Source organism: Lepidochelys kempii, chromosome 1 (genome assembly GCF_965140285.1).
Source record: "Lepidochelys kempii isolate rLepKem1 chromosome 1, rLepKem1.hap1, whole genome shotgun sequence".
NCBI lineage: Eukaryota > Metazoa > Chordata > Testudines > Cheloniidae > Lepidochelys > Lepidochelys kempii.
The window spans coordinates 3,950,048-3,955,614 of NC_136380.1; the positions used below are offsets into that span (position 1 = coordinate 3,950,048).

The following is a 5,567-nucleotide window of genomic DNA, read 5'->3' on the forward strand; positions in this document are numbered from 1 at the left end:
GACTAACCAATTTATTTGAGCATAAGCTTTCGTGAGCTACAGCTCACATGTTAGTCTTTGGTTATCGTCCAGGCTTCCTGAAGTATTGGACATGGAAAAAAAAAGTAACATTTCCCACAACGCTGAGCTCAGCCAAACATGGACAGAGCACTCTGGATTAATGAGGACATATACTTTCTAATTCTTGTTACAAAGATTTCAATCGGTGACCCATGGTGATCATTTTCTGCAGATATATTTGCCCACTTTGTCACAAAGCTCTTTGGATCTGACCCCATAAATGATAGGGTTGAGCATGGGAGGGATGAGGAGATAGAGGTCAGCCAAGATGATGTGAATGTGGGGAGCGATGCCCTGACCAAACCGGTTTGTCAGGTTGGAAAAGAGGCTGGGAGTACAATATGTCAACATCACACAGATGTGGGCTGTGCAGGTGTTGAGGGATTTTTGGTGGGCTTTCTTGGAGGGGATTCTGAGGACAGTCCTGATGATCAGGCCATAGGACAGGGCAATGAGTGTCAGGTCTGACATGTTGACTACAAATAATAGCACCAGGCCGTATATCCTGTTCACTCTAATGTCCCCACACGACATCGTCACCACAGCTGTGTGCTCGCATTGAGTGTGGGGGATAATGTGATTTGCACAGAATGGCTGCTGGCTCAGGAGCAGGGGCAGAGGAAGAATGAAGAGAACAGATCTTATCAGTCCCACAAACCTTAGTTTAGCAATACGTCTGTTATTGATGATGATGGTGTATCTCAGAGGGTTACATATGGCAACGTAACGATCAAAGGCCATTGTCACAAGGATGGTGGAGTGCATAAGAGAAACAGTGTGAAGGAAAAACATCTGGCTGAGACAGCCACCCATAGTAATAGCTTTCAAATTGAACCAAAATATACACAGTGCCTTTGGTACGACAAAGGTAGGTGTGGCAATGTCTGTGAGTGCCAGCATGCAGAGCAGCAGGTACATTGGGTTGTGGAGAGTCTGCTCTTTGTATACAACAAACAGAACTGTAAAATTTCCAAACAGGCTGATAATGTAGAATATAAAGAAAGGGATGGAAATCCAGATGTGGGCAGCTTCCAGGCCAGGGATGCCCATTAGGATGGTTAGAGTGGGTGATGTTGAAAACTGCCATCAGGTGGTCAATGCATCAGTTGGGCTCAGAAATTCTCAAGATGCCTGTAAAGGGAGAGAAGCGCAGTGAAGGGGGGTTACGCCCTTTATAGAAAATAGTATGATAAATATTTTATAGTTAACAACAATCTGGAGGTGATCAGTGAAGTGGCAACATTTACATGTGGCACCAGACTATTTAGGTCAGAGTCAAGTGCAGAGAAGTCCTCTGAGGGAACTGAACAAGCCAAGTCAACAGGGAGCAAGATGGCAGATGAATTTCAATGTCAATAAACTGTGATGTATATGCCCATTGGAGGAAAAAGCTTGAACTAAGCAAAACATTGGGATCCAGGAAGAGTAGGATAGGAAACCATACAGAAAATACAATGGCATGAGATCAGTCAGTCAATATTTCACCCTCCTCTGGTCTCCTCTATGTAGTACTGGGCACCCTTCTCACACAGAATATTGCAGAACTAGAGGGGTTAAGTCCAGGGCAATGAGAATGATCAAGGGCCTGGGGAAACTGTCATATGGAGAGAGGTTGAAAAGACTGGGATTGTTATGTTACAGAGGAGATGAATAAGAGGAGATATGAGAAAATACTCACTGGTAGAGTAGATGGAGAATAAGTTCTCCCTGTCTCATAACACAAGGTCAAGAGGACATTCAACTAAACTGAAATGTGGTAAATTCAAAACTGATAAAAATAGAATGCTTTCTTCCCCCAATGCCTAAATAGAATGAGGAACTCCTTGCCACAAGATGTATATATGGCCATGAGCTAAGCGAGAATGAGGAAGGGTTTGGACATGTACATGGATACTGAGACTTTACACCTTCAGCCTCTCCCAACAAACCACTGTGCTGCCTGCTTCTCTGTGTAGATCTCCCTACCTACTCCCACAACCCTCAGCACTGCCTGCTTGTCCATTTATACCCTTCTCCCCACCTCCATAACACTCAGTACTGCCCATCTGACTGTATATATCCCAGTCCCTGCCACAGAACCTCCAGTGCTGGCCACTTGTCAATGTATGTTCCCCACCTCACAACTTCCAGCCCTGCCACACCGTGCTACCCCTCAGCCGGGACCATCAGCAGGTGCCAGATCCCACAGAGACAGCTCCCAGAAATACGTCCTCAGACTAAGTTAAACTCAGTGTCTGCCTGCACCCGGGAAAAGGAACCTATTCAGTGAAGGGAACCCCAGCAGCAGCTCAGGCTGTGCAGGGAAGGAGAGAGGGACAGACCCGGTGAGAAGGGGAGAGGACGTAGAGACTAGAAGGAGCCAGTGTGAGTAACTCTACCTCAAAACGACAAAACGCTTTAACGTATTGCAGCCCATTAGAAACCCAGACACCCCTTTCTGAGGCTGGTGTTCCATGTTGGCAATTGCTGACATTACCACAAGATTGTTGTAGGGCTGCTCACGGGAGGAGGGATAGTCCAGAAGGGGGATTGGTCAGAGACAGTCTGCTACAGTGAGGTCCACATTCCATTACAGTCTGAGACACCCACTATCCCAGGAGGCCTCATTACGCCTCTTTGCTCTGTGCATTAGGCAGGATGTCCATTCCCTATTTTGTCCAGTTTCAGATATCTTTACCACTGTAATGTGCATACTGGCCGCCCCCTTCCCACCAAAACACACAAACATTGTGCATCCCTGAACTGCCTATAGTGAGATTTCTAACACCGCCTGGTTTCCTGTAAGCCAGAAACCTGCTTTTATTTCTCCTGCCTTTTGATGCTTCTCATCCTCTCTATACCCAGAGATGCAGGGCCACAGAGAAACCAGACCCTCCCTTTCTCTCTGAAAAAAAAATCCTAATTGTTCATTTACAAAAATGATTAGGAGACCAGGGCACCTGATTTATGGGGAGAGGCTGAAGGAATTGGGCTTGTTTAGATTGAAGAAGAGGAGAGTGAGGGGGGATTTGAGAGCAATGGTCTCAAGTTACAGTGGGGGAAGTCTAGACTGGATATTAGGAAACACTATTTCACTAGGAGGGTTATCTAGGAAGGTGTTGCAATCTCCACCCTTAGAAGTTTTTAAGGCCCAGCTTGACAAAGCCCTGGCTGGGATGATTTAGTGGAGTTGGTCCTGCCTGAGCAGGGGGTTGGACTAGACGACTTCCTGAGGTCTCTTCCAACCCTAATCTTCTATGACTTTATGAATCTCTAAGGATTTCAGCAACTCTCCTGCCAGCTCCTCTTTGGTTCAAATGAGCTCACTCCATCTTTAGCAGTGATAGGACAACTCCAGCTGAACTCACTGGAGGTTCATGGCCGGTGTGAATCAGGACATTCATTTAAGTCCTTACTTGAGGACTTAGGCCATGCTGGGAGTTCTGCCATTGAACTCAATGGTACAATATTTCACCCTTAGTATTTAATTTTGGCCCCCGGCTGTGAAAATCACTCCCAGCTTCACATCCTGCTACAGAGAGCACTATTATCCACGGTGCTGGAAAAGTCTGAGGGAAACCCCCAGTTTCTGTGGCGTTCTGAGACAAGGCATGAGAGATGGGGATTCCAAAACTCACAGGGGCTCTGACTTTGCTCTCAGGGAGGTCAGTGTAAATCTAGAGTGACCCACCAATGGCAGAATGTGAGAGCAGAATCTTTCCACTGTGTGAAATCCTGTGTATTCCATTCTTCTTGTGAAACATCTGGTAACACAGATACCCACTGCAGAGGCCTTGGCTGCACTTCTGAAGAGGCCAGTGAAGTTGCTGAATTGTAACACTTGAGTGAACCAGAAGAAAAAACACATAGACCAAAAAAAAGGAAGCTACTGAGACAAATAGAAGGACACAGTAAGAGACAAGGAACTTATCTTAAAAACAAATATTTGTCTAAACTATTTCTAATAAATTTTTAGTTCCAACTATTCCAGGTAAATCCCTTGGTGTTTCTGACAACATTAAGCAGTTCAAGCTGTTTGTGCTGGTGAATTCCTGCTCGCATGGTTCGTGACATGAACCCTGGAACCCTCCCTGAGCCCTCAGCACTAAAATTATTGCAGAAACAGGCAACTTACCGGAATCCCAATCTGCAGAGAAAAGGAATCTCCTTATTGAGACAGAAAGGCAGAGCCCAAAGCATCAGTCTATGAGTCTCACATGTCTGACACTTGCCATGCTGTACAGCAACCTTTATGATTCCCCTATACAGTCCCTGAGGGCTTTCAGGTTGGCCAGGACTCCCAGGCAATTCCCTCAGCTCTGTGAACAACTGGAAGAGCAGAAAATAGACTCTGGAGAGCTTCAGCCTGTGAGCCTCAGGAATAAGAAATGATTTGCTGTTAACAGGGGCTCAAATTGTCAGGGCAAAACGGAATATTAACATTTAGATGAATCTTGGGTGAAATAAGGTCATTGTCTATATGTGTCTTTGAAATTTGTGCTGATAGTTTGCCTAATGGATAAATTGCCCTTTGTTGATCTGTGTAACTTATTACCGGTAGTGTTTAGAAAACAGAAGGGTACATCTAAAATCTATTGTTTACCCAGGACTGTATGGTCAAGTAGATGCTAGAAAACTGTATAAAAGGCCCTTGGGTCTTGATCCTGTTTTTCTCAGATCTAATTGAGAATTCATGCAGGGAAATCTAAGCCAAAAGGACTGAGATCCCAGTTCCGACTGTACTGCCCTGAATATAAACTTTGGACTATAACCTATGGACCATTTCTGAAAGAATTTTTGCAACTACAAAGCTCACTCTCTCTGCTGTGTATCTGAACTTCAAGAATTGAATTCACATCTGTATATATATTGATCCTTTAACCAGGGGCGGCTCCATCACTTTTACAACCCCAAGCAGCCGCTGCCGAAAGAAAGCCAAGGAAAGTGTGGGCTCCTTACGGAATGAGTGAGGCAACCTAGTGACAGAGGATGTGGAAAAAGCTAATGTACTCAATGCTTTTTTTGCCTCTGTCTTCACTAACAAGGTCAGCTCCCAGACTGCTGCTCTGGGCATCACAAAATGGGGAAGAGATGGCCAGCCCTCTGTGGAGATAGAGGTGGTTAGGGACTATTTAGAAAAGCTGGACGTGCACAAGTCCATGGGGCCGGACGAGTTGCATCGGAGAGTGCTGAAGGAATTGGCGGCTGTGATTGCAGAGCCATTGGCCATTATCTTTGAAAACTCGTGGCGAACCGGGGAAGTCCCGGATGACTGGAAAAAGGCGAATGTAGTGCCAATCTTTAAAAAAGGGAAGAAGGAGGATCCTGGGAACTACAGGCCAGTCAGCCTCACTTCAGTCCCTGGAAAAATCATGGAGCAGGTCCTCAAAGAATCAATCCTGAAGCACTTGCATGACAGGAAAGTGATCAGGAACAGCCAGCATGGATTCACCAAGGGAAGGTCATGCCTGACTAATCTAATTGCCTTTTATGATGAGATTACTGGTTCTGTGGATGAAGGGAAAGCA

General features: G+C 45.5%; 1 pseudogene; it reads right to left on the bottom strand.

The window, feature by feature from the left end:
• Positions 1–219: 219 nt before the first annotated feature.
• LOC140915289 (olfactory receptor 52E4-like) lies at positions 220–1,147 on the bottom strand (annotated as a pseudogene).
• Positions 1,148–5,567: the final 4,420 nt, after the last annotated feature.